We start from the raw sequence: 15,932 nt of genomic DNA, 5'->3' as shown, positions 1-15,932 counted from the left end.
CTTCTAAATTTAGAAGTTCCTTTTACAGATAAAAAAATATTAGTTATGTGTCTTTACCTCCCCAGGTAGAATGTACATTCAAACTATATAAATCTGTTTGTTTAAAACACAGAAAAGAATTATGATATACTTGTTGAAAGAATCTGTTTACATTAAGCCATAGCTGCAGTAGCTATTAAAAAAGTACAAAATCATGGCAAAATAGAATACAATAGGCAGAATGAAAGGCAAAGGACAGGAACTGTTCTAAATCTTGATTGTGGTCATAGTGGATTACACAATTGTATACATTTGTCAAAACTCCTCGAACTATGCTCTAAAAAGAATGAATTCTACTATACATAAATATCTCTTGATTTTTAAAATGAGAATAAAGGTAATAAACAAACTAGGAAAAGGTATTTGCAAATTTTGTCACAAACAGCAAATATCCATAATCCATAAAGTGCTCCTAAACTTCAAGAAGAGCAATAACTGTCTATGGCCATGCCACCCTGAACATGCCTAATCTCGTCCGATCTCGGAAGCTAAGGAGGGTTGGGCCTGGTTAGTACTTGGATGGGAGACCACCTAGGAAGACCAGGAGCTGTAGGGGTAAAAAATAAATAAATAAAAAATAAAAAATAAAAAAAAATAAAAGAGCAATAACCCAAAAGAAAAATGAGCAAAAGATAAAATCAGATAGTTCATAGAAAAATAAATGAAAATAGCCCTTAAACACACACACAAGATGCAAATTAAAACTATAAGATACCATTGTTTTTTATCAAATGGGCAAAAATCCAAAAGTTAGACAACTCTGACATCGAGGTTGTAGAGAAACAGGCATTCTTGCATATGGTTGTTTGAATGTGAGGTGGTCCAACTCCAGGGAGGATAATCTAGCAATATCTAGCAAAATTACACATGCATTTCCTCTGTGATAAATAATTTTTAAAACATACTGGCAAAAATATAATATCTCATGGTCAAGGTTACGAGTGTACCATTGTTTATAACAATTTAAAAAATAGTAATAACCCAAATAGCCATCAATTGGGCAATTGAGTAAATGGAATACTATGTAGCCATGAAAAGAAATGAGAGCAATTGCAATGAACTGATCTAGAATGATCTCTAGGATAAATCATTAAAAAAGAATAGTGCAGAAAGTATTTATAGTATGCAATGTATTTGGAAAATATTTTTTAAACAAGCAACAGAAGGATAATCTTAGGAATAAGAAGAATTATTCTGGGGAGTGGAGGGAACAAATTGAGGAAACAGAATAGAAGCATAACTTATGTAAACATTTCTTGGCCTATAGTTTTGGCTTTGAAATTGTGTGAATGTTTATGTAATTAAAATCTAAGTTTAATCCAAAGTGGGAAAAGCAATCCTTACAAATTGAAAACACATTAAAATATGAAACTAAATATTTAGTATCAGAGACACATAAAGAAAATAATTGTTCTGAATATCTTTAAAATAATGTTTTGACTATATGTCTTTTAGTATATATATTCTAAGTGTAAAATAATTACCAAGTAATCTTAAACTGCAATAGTGTTATATTGGTATTGTTATTTTGCAATTATTATAGGTAATTGTAGGACAAAGTAATTAAGTAACAATGATGGCATTGTTTTTTATGTTCATATTTTTAGAAATATATTTTGAAGTCTGTATGGATGAAAGGACATGATATCTGGGAATTACTTGAGTAAAAGAAAAAGAGAATGGAATCTACTGTTGAATGTTAGTGATGGATATATTGGGATTCATCATACAATTTATTCTCATGTTAAGTTTTATAATAAAAAATTTTAAAAGGAGCATAAGATCTCTATTTTTCGTGACTTCACTGGAATACAATCACCACCCCCCTCCACTATTTAAAACAAATAGTTATAAAGCTGGACCAGATCTGAACTCCTATGAAGAAACCTCTTAGCATCTTTTGATCTTCAAAGCTCTTTAAAAATCTTAAAGATAAAGCTTCACTGTGTCATTGAGTGGTAGTTCAGTTAATAGCTGCATGTCTCCACGGAGAAATTAAAAACAGGAGGATAATAATAATAGCTAGATGTATCTTGGGCCATTGTGTTCAAAATGCTCATGGCACTTTCTCATGTGATTATCTCGGCTTCACCTAAGAGCTCTGTAATTACTGCCACTTCAGATGGGAAACTGAGTCTTGGAGAAGTTAAATGATGTGTCCATGATCACAATTGAACTGACAATGGGACTTAGGTTTCCTATTGGCCAATTCAACTATTTAATACAGACTACAGCGGAAATTAACATGAAGAAATGAGATTAGAATTCATAATATTTTAGCTTTTACTTCAGCACTCCAGTCAAATAGAATACACATTAGAAAGATCACCTAACAAAAGAAAGATTTCAAGACCTTAAATTTCATAGGTAATAGATAGTCTAGAACTAGTTAAAAATGTTACTGTGTATTTGGGCTCTTGCTGCATGCGTGCATGTGCGTGTGTGTGTGTCCATGTGGCTCCCTTTTTAACACTACTATGAAATCAACAGTAGCTTTTCCCTTTATTTGAAGGTCTGGTTCATGAGCTTGTATCTACAAAGTAATCATGGTAGAACACAGTGCTTATTGAATGTGTTTGTGTTGTCTTGGCCCCATTCCTTCCTGTAGAGAAGATTTCAGCTAATAAGTTCATCAGATAGTCACAGAATGCATTGTTATAGGGCAAACCTAAGTCTTGAACACCTTTTCTTTATTGGAAAAAAAGTGTTGACTTAAAACAGCACCCTTAAATTAAATTATGTTTGTTGAAGCAATTCTGGCATGTAGGAAGGCCGTAAATGAGGTGTCATCTTTAACTATTAGATTATTCTTACATTTCTAAAGTGAAAAAGAGGTGACTTCCAACCTAAATTCCCATGTTGCCCTTATTCTTTGATTTATGTAGGGCTTTGGTGTTATTTGAATACTTTGTTTCATTAAGACCATCCTATTTAATATCATGGAGAAATGTTCATGATTTAATTCAAGTCAAAAATGTAAGATACAAAACTAAATATACAGCATAACCCAATTTTGTCTAAAAATAATTTATGCATAGAAAAAAGGCTAGAAGAAAATACGCCATAATGTTCATAATTATTATCTTAGCCTGGTGAAATTATGGGTAATTTTGGTAATGTTTTTCTATATTTACAAGTATCCCTTGCTTTTCTAAAGTTTGAGTTATGCCATTTTGCTGTTACCAAAGACCTACATTGGTACTTATTTTCACTTTATGCTGTTTTGGATTATGAAAGAAAGGTTTCATAGGAATGCTATGTTTTTGGATAGTGGGAGACTATCGAAAAGTGAGTTTATAAAGGATTTTCTATAATAGATATATATTACTGTTATCATAAGGAAAAAGAACTTTTAAAGTCTTTTTTATCTCAGATTGTAATTTAGAATGGATATTTTTGACAGCGATTATTCATAGCTCCCAGCAGCCTTGTGGCATGCAGTAATGGACTACGAAATGTACAGTTGGTTGGACAGTCCAACAATTTACTTTTCCAATTTTCCATCCATCCCATCAGCATAAGTCCAAATGCAAAGAAATAGACCCCCACAACGTTTTCCCTCTATTTCCTCTCTTTAGTCTCAGTAACCATGTGAGTGAAACTTGGAATAACTTGCTCTTTTCCGATGTACTAATTTAGCAAATGGATTTTGATAAGTAGAGAAACCTAAAGAGGCAGCCAGGGGGTGGTGTTCATTTAGATAATACTATGAAACAACCAAATATGATCTTGAAAAAAACTGGCTGTCTATGTTGACGTTGCCTATGTTGAAGGATTTTTAACTAGAACAAAAATAGAACTGTTACAGTTTCCATTTTCTTCAAACAGTTACATGTTGTAAGTGGTTGGAATGACAAAAACCAACCAGGACTTCACATCTTGGTATAGAAGCCCCAACTGTAGAAGCTTAGCCGCCTGACAAATACCAACAGAATACCACCTCATGCACTAGAAGCATCTGTCCATTACCCAGCAAGTGAAGCGGGGAGGGGAACTGTGACACCTTCGGACTTCAAACATATTCATCTTATGGATAGTGACCCACTATAAAAACCCAGGCCTTTTAAATTAAATTATATATGTATTTTACATTCCATTTGTCAATACCTTGGCCAGATGGCATAGCTGTCTTGTAGATGAAACAGCCACATTGGGTTGTTCTCAAACTATTAGCCACTTTTTTCCTTAGACAAAAACTAAAAGATAAACACACACAACCACTATCACACCGCAAAAAAGGGGTGGGGGGAAGGGAACATGGAAAATGGACTTAAAAAAGTATATAAATTTAGAGATAGAACATTTGGATTTGAGTAAATTATTTTACTTCTCTTGAATCTTAATTTTCTCATTTTTGAAATGAGGATGATAATAATACTATGTGTAATATATATCAGTGATTATTTCTGGAGAGTGAGTTTATGGGGGATTTTCACTTTCATTTTTTTTTTAAGATAATGAAAATACCTATTTCATAAGGCTCTAACAATGACCAAGTGAGACAATGAATGTAGTTTTTGTAGACAGTAACCGTCTACCTTGATTATTGTTAAAGATACATCTAGTGAAACTCAGAAAGAGTCTTGATCGAGCATTAGGGAAAGGAATATCTCATGTTTTCCCCTTCCTCACTTTTTGGCATCTGAGTTAGGGGCTCTTCTGTCACATCTTAGTGCTTGAGAAAAAGTACTACATCCCCAAAGTTCTCTCCTCGGCCTGGTGGTCAGTCAGAAAAAGAAATCTTTATGGTCTTAGATTTTTCAGTGGTCACCCAAGAAATCCCCATTGGCGTTCCTATACTGAGGCTGGCAGCCTCCATCCTGCAGGAGAGCCAGAGTTCAAAGCATCCTTTTGTGTTCTTCCAGAGAGCTCTTGCAGAATACTACTGCAGTTGGCATAGTGTGAATGACCAAGCTCTAGCCAGCCAAACTTCCCTCGCCTCCTCCAAGGATTGCTAAGAATTTGATGGTTTCCATTAGAAATCAATTCTCTTTTGGGACTTTTTCTTACCACTCCTCACCTCTACCTCCTGAGAGTAACAGTGTGTCCTTTTTGCTCCTTTTGGTTGAATTTATGTGTTGTGGGCATTTTCTCTGTAATCCATTGGAAAAGTCACAACTATGAAGATGTGGGAATTTTGAGGGGAAAAAAGGTCAGAAATGGGACATTGACTTTTTTCTCCTTGGACCTCTTCGGTAGAAGGCAGCAAGGCCTACAATGCATGGAAAGCAGGAAGGAGAGGCCAAAAGGGAGATGCAGAAAACAGGGGAGATATGAGATCTCCAGGACAAACTTTACCTCATAATTTTGACTTTGGCTCCATAAACAAAAGCTCCCTCTTACCCTCTGGGCAAAAGAGGCAATCTGAGTAATTAAAAGTTCAGAGTTTGTTAGAAGTTAAGTACCTGCATTTCAGCTGAGAAAAAAAGCTGTTAAATAAAGTGGGGATTTCTCTACTTAGAAAACTGCCCTGCAGAAATCAGGCTGGCACCAAAACCTGCTCTTTTTCCCTCTGAGTTTTGCTGCAACCCCTAAGTTATAATCAGAGGAAGGAAACGCCTAAGAGATCTGAGGGTTTTAATTGTCGTCAAGTGCAGATGGCTTGGATTACCGCACAGCAACGTAGCTCAAGGTCAGTGTCTCGCACTGTAATCAGCGGCCTGAGTGTATGATTTTAGTTGGACGGCACCATTCTGGACAAGAGCTGTGCAGCTACATTTAGGCAAGGTCTGCCTGGAACACTGGCAGACAGAGAGTAAAGTGTAAATTTATCAGAAATTCAGAGCACAGAAAAACCCACCATATTTTTCATGCAAAATAGGACCTTGCCAGTGAGCATCAAAAGAAAACAGGAAGTGGCTGTGATTGGAGATGAGAAGTCACACACACTCCACTGACAGGAGCTTTGGTTTCTTCTAGTCTAGTGCAGTGAGGACTGACAGGACTAAGGCCTGGGGCGGGGCGGGAAGTCGGAGAGGTGGCAAACAACGCGTGCCTGGTGCCAGCAAAAGTCCTGTGGATGATTGAGACGTCGGTTTTGTATTAAACTCAAAACTGATATCCCCTGCTTGACACGGAGCACTTGATCTTTTCACCCCATTAACAATGAGTGAAAAAAAAAGGCGGGGAGGGGGTCTTTTTAATTTCAGAAAGAGCCCAAGCAAAGCGGCTGCATTAACTGTGCCAGAGCGTGGAGACCGTTTTGTTCCCAATCCAAGTCAAAGACTCAATATTTTGTGCCACGGGTGTGTAAATTCCCAGGAGAACCTCCCATCGCCTTGGGTAGAGAGGAAGGTGGAGGTGGGGTAACATCTCTGCAAGGGTAAGAACTGCTTCTTCCACAAGCACAAGTGAACTAAAAGTAGAGGGCTCTTTTTGAAATGTGTACTTAGAGGCCCAGGGTTTATGTCACTAGCATTGATCCAGCACTTCAAAATGAGTAGAGTCTCAAAGCTTCTACACTTTCGGCTTTCTCGTATGAGAGGTGTGAAAATAGATGGACATAAAAGCCCATCAAAATCCTAAGAAAATCACTATCGAAGCCCAATCAGAACTCTGGCTCATCCCTCAGTGTCTTGCATGTTGTGTGAAGCCCAAAGCACAACCAGGAGCCACAAAGGCCCCGGTCTGATCTTTCCCTCACAGACACAGGCGAGGTGATAGTGATCCTTCAACAGGTGTGAAGGTGGGTATCGTGAGGGAGGTTGTTCCAAATGCGATCTTTTCAAACTGTGCCTTCTTTCCTCTTACTCTAAGACGAACTCTTGCCATAACCCCCAAAGTCCCTCTGAGAATCTCGGCAGAATATTGAGCTGCCATCAGTAGCACTGTTTCAATGTCTTGGAGACAAGAAAAGATGGTTACCTGAAATGTCCTTCAAGCTCTAAAAATTATCTTCTATGAATAAAATAATAAATCTTTTCAATGTAGAAACAGGCATAATAATTTATTTAGAAATTACCTAAGGAAAGATCTGTTCAGGGAACCTTTTGGGGAAAAGATTATTTCCTCTAGGTGAGCAGTCTGATGCCTGCAGCAATGTTTCTGAGTAACTGTGGCAAATCTCAGAGAGCTGGCAACATGCGGAGAGGTCAGGAAAGGTGAGCCATCACGATATTACAGCAGCCCCTGATCTATTGGTTGGGGGATTTTTTCCCTAGTTCATTTCTCTGTCTTCTACGATAAAAATGTCTTGATCTCTTTTGAAAGACTTTCAGATTAAAAAAAATATATATATGCAAGAGAAAGACAAATACTACATGATCTTATTTTTAAAGTTTTTTTTTTTCTTTTAAATCAAATGAACAAACAAAACAGGGAAATTTGGACACATAGAAACAAAGAACAAACTAATGGCTGTCAGAAGGGAGGGGAGTGGGGACGGGTGAAAAAGGGGAAGGGAAGGGACTATAGCCAATAACAGTGTGGCAGCTTTGCAAGGTGACCAATGATTACTAGATTTAGCGTGGTATTCACATTGTAAGATATATAAATGTCAAATCACTATGCTGTACACCTGTAAAGAACAACTTTGTATGTCAACTAAACTTTAATGAAAAGAAATCGATCCAAAAAGAAAAAAAACTTTGAATGAGCATATTGGATACTGAAATCTGCTGAGGGACAAAACGGTTGGGAAATTCGAGTTTGAAAATATCATGACACTGGTTTTCGATAATCAATGATAATAAAGTACACTGTGATGAAAAAAAGATTACGCATACTTATTTAGGCTTTGGCAATGAGATCTTTGTTATGCGTAACATTTAAAACTTGCCTTCAAAACTGACTTTTTTAAACTCATAGATATAGACAACGGAATGGTGGTTACCAGAGGAGAAGCGGGGGAGGGGACAAAGAAGGTAAAGGGGGTGGAAGACATGGTGACAGAAGGAGACTAGACTATGGGTAGGGAGCACACAATAGAATATGCAGATGTTATAGTATAAAGTTGTACACCTGAAATTTATATAATTAACTAATATTAATCTTATCAACTAATGTTATCCCAATAAATTTAAGAGAAAAAACTAGTTTTTTAAAATCCTCATCCTTTCCATAACCAGGTGTGACTACTTTCAAGTCATATTACACTTTGTTCCAAAAGGGCACTTTTTACCTGTAACCACTGCAACTGAAAAACTAACTTGATGGGTTAAGGTGCTGTGTTAGAGCCCTTGTGAACTATGTATGCAGTCCTAATAAGCTCTTTCCTGATAAAAGCCCTGCTCAGTGTAGACTTAACTATTGTTGTCAAATTATTATAGAAAGGTCAAGAACTGGATGAATTGTTAGGTTAAACAGCGTTTACCAAGTTTTTAAAAAAATCGCACGTAATATTAAACACATTTTACATTGTGACTCAGTATACAGGTTTTGCATATATATAATTGTTATGGGTTGAATTGTGTCCTTCTCCAAACATATGCTGAAGTCTTAACCTCTAGTACCTATGAATGTGACTTAATTTGGAAAGAGGGTCTTTGCAGATGTCAAGTTAAGATGAGGTCATTTAGGGTGGGCCCAAATCCAGCAGGACTGGTGTCTTTATGAGAAGAAGGAAATTTGGACACACAGAAGATGTCACGTGACAACAGAGGCAGAGATTGGAGTGATGTAGCGGCGAACCAAGGAATGCCAAGGACTTCTGGCCACCATTAGAATCCAGGACAGAGGAAAAGAAGAATTGTCCCCAGAGTTTGGGGGAACATGGCCTTAGCGACATCTTGATTTTGAACTTCAAATTTCTAAAACTGAGAGAGAAGAAATTTCTGTTGCTTTTAAGCCATCCAGTTCTTAGTACATTGTTATGGCAGCCTTATAAAACTGAGACAATAATTAAAGCAAAAGTTTTCCTAAATGATATTTACCTTTACCATGTGCAATTCTATTGTATTTGAAAATGCGTGTTGTGAGCCACAATGTGAAAAATACTGGATTAGAAATGCTCTTTAATGTTCTTTCAAAAGTTAAGAGTCTGTAACTCTGTGGGACGTGAGTGGGATGTGGATCAGAGGAACCAGAATAGCATAAGGAATATAGTCTGTAATATTGTAATAACTATGTATGATGTCAGATGAGTACTAGATTTATCAGTGCGATCACTTCATAAAGTATATAAATGTCTAATCACTATGTTGTACACCTGAAACAAATATAATATTGTATGTCAAGTATAATTGAAAAAAAATTTTTTTTAATTATTAAAAAAAAAGAAACTGAACACAAAAAAGACTGTTTTGTACCCTCATCTCAGCATAGCCAACCTTTATCCTGTAATCCCTTATAGAGTCTAGAAAAAGACAAATAAATTTTAATATTAGACAACACAAAGTTATAACATTAAATAAATAATATTTTTTCAATCAAAAAACAACAAGTGTTGGGGACGATGTAGAGAAAAAGGAATTCTTGAACACTGTCGGTGGGATTGTAAATTGGTATAGCCATTATGGAAAATAGTTTGGAGGTTCCTCTAAAATTTTTAAATAGAATTACCTTTTGACCTAGCAACTGAACTTCTGGGTATTTATTCAAAGAAAACCAAAACATTAATTCATAAAGATCTATTCACCCCTATATTCACGGTGCGCTATTCACAATGGCCAAAATATGGAAGCAAGCTAAATGCCCATTTGACAGATGATTGGATAAAGAAGTTATGGTACATATATACAAAGAATATTACTCAGCCATAAAAAATGAAATCTTACCATTTGCAACAACATGGATAGACCTAGAGGGTATTATGCTGAGTGAAATATGTCAGACAGAGAAAGATAAATACCATATGATTTCATTTATATGCAGAATCTAAGGAACAAAAGGAACAAACTGAATGAAAACAGACTCACAGGTAGAGAGAACAAATTGGTGACTGCCAGAGGGGAGGAGGATTAGGGGCCTGAGTGAAAAAGGTGAAGGAATGAGGAGCACAAATTAGTAGTTACAAAACAGTCAGAGAGTCGTAGAAGATAGCATAGGGAATATAGTTAATGCTATTGTAATGGCTATGTATAGTGCCAGATAGGTACCAGAGTAAACGGGGCGGCGGGGCAGGGATGGCTCCATAAACTATATAAATGTCTAACCACTGTCCTCTATACCTGAAACTAATATAAAAAAGAAAGGAAGGAAGGAAAGAAGGAAGGAAGGAAGGAAGGAAGGAAGGTAGATTGCTTTTTTTTTAATATTCAGCTATTGGTCATAGTTCCCTGAAATAACAGATAATAAAATATCTAATTTGAACCTAAATGGGATGACTTTTATCCCAACATTCTAGATTACTGGACAATTCCAGAGATGTTGGTCAAAGTGTATACCTTGTAGTTAGAAAATGAATAAGTTCTGAGACTCATTGTGATTATAGTTAACAATACTGTATTATCTGCTTGAAAATTGTAAGAAACAATTTTCTTAAATATTCTCACCACACAAAAAAATATGATAATTATGTGATGTGATGGAGATATTAGTTAACACAACAGTATATAAGTGTATCAAATCAACATGCTGTACACCTTCAATTTATACAATGTTATATGTCAATTATATCTTCATTAAAAAAAAAAGCCTGACAATTCCAGCCCTATTACAAATGCTGAGTAAGGGTATAGACTTTCCAACCTGATTATTTGGCGAGTAGATTTGACCAGTCCTCCATTAAAAAGGCATTATTTTGTAGATCAAAGCCTACCTGCAGGGCTGATTGATTGCAAGCTGACTGAGGGTAGCAGTTGCTTTCCGACTTGGCTAATGTCAGGGAGACAGCAGAGGAGAGTAACAAAAAGCATCGAATTTCTGTCAGGTAGCGCATCAGTGTCAGGTCTATTTAGGTTCACAAACTTGTTTATTTTTAGCCTCTCTCAGATTCAATTTACCTACCTCTTAAAATGATGATAATAATCCCATCTCCCTGGGATGTTGTTGGGATTAAATAAATTTGTTACATATTAATTAATATATAATATCAATGATGAATAAAACATAACTAATTAGCATAGAATTAATGTACATAAAACATTGTGCTTGTCACATTGTAAACCCTTAGTAAATATTAGTTTTTTTCGTAAAACTGTAAGCTCCTTGAAAGCAGAAACTATAGTTTAGACATCTTTGTATATACCTCATAACTCTGAACACAGTGCTTCGTACACGCAAGTTATACAGTTATGTCGGTTGACGAAATTTGCGGCTAACAATACAATAGCACTCCTACTGTTTCTTTCTCCTTCATAAACAACATCTATTTCTCTAAAGAAGACTGTAATCTAAAATGCCACAATAAACTTCACAGGCATTAAATATACCTCATCATTAATCTAAATGGCAGCAGGAAGTGGAACTGTTCTCAGCTTCAAAGACGGGAAAAGTTAAAGGACATGCATGAGGTCTATCAGCAATCTGTCAGCAGGGCTGCAAATAGAAGCCAGAATTCCCCGCACCATAACCCCTGTGGGGTGGGCTAGTCCTTTTTAAAGAACGTTGTCTGAGTAGAGCTCAACAAACTACATTCTGGGGAGAATGGGATTTCTCAAAGGGAAAAAAGGCATTCCCTTCTTTTTCACTTTGTTATTCGTGGGAAGACGATGCAACAATTTCTGGAATAATTCTGAGAAAGAAAAAATGATCACTACCAATTCATTTGTTTTTGCGAAACACCTTTCGGTCCTTGCTCAAAGCCACTCACGTTTTACACTTTTACCAGGATAGTGTGTGTGCCTCTGTGCAACCTGCATCCTTCACTTTGCATTACACTGTAGATCCTTTTACACATTTCTACACTTCATCATAAAGATCGTTTTTAATGGCTGAATCTTAGACCATTGTGTGAGTGTACTACCAACTACAAAACAATTCCTTCTTTCTTTCTTTTTTTTTTTTTTTTTTTTGTCATTTAGTTTTCAGGAAGTAAGCATTGCTCACAAAAGCATATGTGTCAAATTAACTCCCTTCTTTGTGTGAGCAGAAACAAGTTTATGGACATTTAAGATATTAGACTAACTTACAAATAAGGAAAGGCTTACCAGTTCACCAATTATTTTTCATTTACCTACTTCTCAAGATCAAATCAATTAGATTGGTATTTTCACTAACTGAACACGCTACCTCCTCAGAAGATTGAATACCCCGCCTCCCCGCCCCCAAGTAATGAAAGATGATGGAGCAGACATCAGGGCAACTGTTTCTGTCCCAGTTTTTCATCTGTGTGTAGTGGCCTTTGTGATTTTCTCCCCAAAGCCATTCTACCCTCCTTTATTACATAACAGCCTTGTGGCTTTGGCAGGATTTACTCCAGCTCCAAAAGCTGGTCCTGATTAGTCTAAAGGGATTGCTTTCAAAGCAGAATATGCCCCCCACCCGCACCAATTTGGGAAATGGTGTTCTACTTGTTTCTAATCCTTCTCCTGGGGCCAGTGGGCTAGTGTGGATAGGTCCTTCTTGCAATAAATGGTAGAAAAATGAAAGAACAAACCCCAACAGCAAGTCCATTTTAGAACTCTGCTGGCATCACATCTGCTAATACCCCAAATATTATGGCCAAATATGGCCAAAGTAAGTCATATGACTGAATCCAGAGTCAACAGTAACCTTGACCATAATGAAAAGGCACTGTGAAGTTAGATAGCAAAGGGTCTGGTTCAGGAGGATGAGAAAGTGAGGCCATTAACTCAGTCAATCACATGTCTTTATTGGAACAAGAACAATCTCTTCTATTTCTAGCTTGTTAAGGGTTTTTTTTTTTTAATCATCAATAGATCAAATCACATTCGATCAAATACTTTTTTGGCATCTATTGCAGTTGATGGTAGTTTTCTTCTTCGTACTATTAATATGTTGAATTAGACTAATTGATTTTTGATCATTTGACTAATCTTGCTGTGGTAGGTAGCCTCTAAGATAACCTAGAAAATGGCAACAATGATGTGATAGGCATTCACTTCTGAGATAAAGTTATAAAGACTTTAACTTCAATCTACTTCAACTCTCTCTCTCTCTCTCTCTCTCTTTCTCCCACCCCACCTCTTACTTCCCTCCCTCCCTCCCTCACCTGGCCCCTCCCCGCCCTTGCTCTAGGGAATGCAAGCTGCTATGTTGTGACTACTGCTATACAGAGGCCCGTTTAGCAAGGAACTGTCTCTGGCCAACAGTGAGTGAGAACCTGAGTCCGCCGACAGTCACACCAGTGATCTTGGAAATGAATCCTTCTCTAGTCAAGCCTTGAAGATTAAATAAATTTATAAATAGAGGTAAAACATGCAGAAGAGTTTGGGCACCTAGTAAAAGCTCAATACAGTTTAGCAATATTACTTCCGAGCTTACCTTTCCGTATCTGTTAAATGGGGACAATAAGACCTATTTCATAGGACTGCTGTGAGCATTAAATGACACAATGCATTAGTAAGCACTTAATGAACAGTCATTATTGTTACCTTACCAGTTTAACTGATTTTTTTTTAAAAGTAGGAATGGAGTTTTATTCATTTTTGAATTTCCTAATACTGACAACAGAACAAATGTTCAATTAATACTTTGAAATGAATTGACAAATTCGATCTGTCTTCATATACGTAAAACAAAAATACAAGCTTCATAGATATGGACGAGTAATTTAACTTCTGTATCTTCGTCTGTTAAGTGAAAGCACTAGATTTATTCTCTATGGTTTCTTCAAGCTCCTTTCATTCATTCATTCAGTCACATGTTCATTCATTTAGTAAATATTTATTGGTTCCCAACCATATGCCAGTCTCTGTGATTGGTGCTGGGATTCAATCATGAGCAGAACAGATATGGCTTGTGCTCTCATAAAATTTACAGTCTAATGGGAGGAAGACATAAAATAAATAATCGCACACAATTCTCCAATTATAAACTGTGATATGAGTCATGAAAGAACAATTCAGGGAGCCATGGGAGAAATTAAAGGGGGAAACTGGTCCTAATCCAAGGTAAGAGGAAGTTTATCAATGTCATAATCTATGAATTCTGAGCTTGGTGGAAGGAACTCTGCCCTCTAGCTATCAGAATGAATAGGTAAACATGAGCAATTCTAGCACCAGCAGAATCTCAAAAATCACTCTACTTGACCTCACTATCCTCACCAGCCTGCCTTGGTTTGTGTATACAGCCACGTATGGCTGGGCGTGGCCAAGCACTTGGGAATCTGGGGAGAAGAGAGGACAGACGATGCGAACAGAATTCATCTCCTGATTTTAATGTATGCATTGGAACCGCTCAAAGAAAGTGTCACAAATCTCTCCACAGAACATCTATGATAGGGAGATCATTGCTGAAAATGACTAGTGCGACGCTGTTAAAGCCAAGATTACGGGAGGCTGCCAGCACTTGGCTTTTTCCCCCTTGTGGCAGCCAAAGAACACAGGTGTCTTAAAGAAAAGAAAGTGCAGAGGAGAAACTTATTAATGCTGAAGGCTCAGCCCTGCGCAGAGCATTTCCAGACAGTCAGATTGCCAGCTCTCCCCTCCGTTGCCAGGTAATAGTGAGGCTTCATAGTTGTATTTGGGTTTAAGGGGCTGTCCTCATTTGCTGTTGCCAAGTGGCCGCCCAGTCCTCTGTAGCCCTTGTCTTAAAAACCTGACAGCTTCTCTTCTCTCTGCAGCCATTTCTGGGGCGGGCATCTGCAGTGCGTCATTGTAAAGCACAGAGCAGGACAAGCTCAGAGACGAACCATCACTCCTAAGGACGTTTCTGTGGGTCCCACCTGTTTCACACCCACCCTGCCTCGCTGTTCCTGTAGACCTTTCCTGCTAGGTTTTTCTCAGCGTGTCCATGAGCTACGCTTCACCTCCACCAAGTGCACACTTGTGTAAACCTTCCTGGAGTCAGAGAGTCCCCTGAGGTGCAAATATTTACATGTTTCAGGAAAATGCTTCCAGATGAAGTCACTGCCAATTCCTTGAAACCATCCTGATTGGCTTCTGAGGAGCTGGAAAACAGGGAGAGTTAAAAGGATATGACCTTGAGTGAGGTTTGCAGACTTCTTAATCTGGAATCTGGCTTGCCAGATGACTCGAGGCCCCTCAAGTCTCTCCTATGTGGCAGAGCATAACACGTCACTGGGCTGTGATGAACCACACTGAAATGGCAGAACCCTCACTTTTTCAAAGCTAATCAGGACCCTGTGGGAAATGTCATGACTGACATCAATACAAAAGCAGCTTAGATTCTTGTGGGGGTTGTTCATATAAGCAAGCGGGTGTTGCGGGGGGTGGGAAGCAGGCAGCTAAATGGCTCTTTAGACAATTTTTCCCTTTGTTTCTGACTGCCAGCTAGAAGTATATTTCAATATTCTAGTCAGCAAGTTAAGCCAGATGCACACATGGTAGATGACAAAGAAAGAGGCCAGTACGAAAAGATATTAAAATTAAAAACACGCTTCAGAAAAGGCCTTCTGCTCAAATTGCGTGGTCGCAGGGAGAATTATAAATCAGAAGTGCGGTCAAGTGATGGTGTTGAGTTTAGTTTTGTTTGTCCCTTGATAACATTATAATGCCCAGATGAGAACTTTCAGGCAGAAAAGTCTGAGCTACCTCTGTGCTCTAACCCGTCAGCCACTAAACGTCAGTTTTAGATGGCACCAAAATAAGCATTTGGAGAGGAGAAATGCATATCATTAGCATCTGTTCACTTTTTAATTAAATCAGTCATTTACAAAGATATGTCCTGTGCTTAGGGTTCAAGTTTCAAAGAAAATACTACATGCAGAAATCTATTCTCCAAAGTTTGTGCAACTTGAAAAGCAAAGTCTGAGAGAGCCAGGGTCAAATCTGAGCCAGCTAAGACCAAAGTTAGAGTAAGCCGCAGACATTCACAAGCCTGAGGACGAGAAGAAGAAAGTCAAATACATCACAGGCAGGCCCCGGGTTTTG

The 15,932-nt window shown here is 37.6% G+C and overlaps 1 pseudogene; it reads left to right on the top strand.

Moving 5' to 3' along the window:
- The first annotated feature begins 476 nt into the window (after positions 1–476).
- LOC120605193 (uncharacterized) lies at positions 477–595 on the top strand (annotated as a pseudogene).
- Positions 596–15,932: the final 15,337 nt, after the last annotated feature.

The sequence above is a fragment of the Pteropus medius genome, unplaced genomic scaffold (genome assembly GCF_902729225.1).
Source record: "Pteropus medius unplaced genomic scaffold, Ma_sr-lr_union100, whole genome shotgun sequence".
Taxonomy (NCBI): Eukaryota; Metazoa; Chordata; class Mammalia; order Chiroptera; family Pteropodidae; genus Pteropus; species Pteropus medius.
This window is presented reverse-complemented; position numbering and strand designations above follow the sequence as displayed.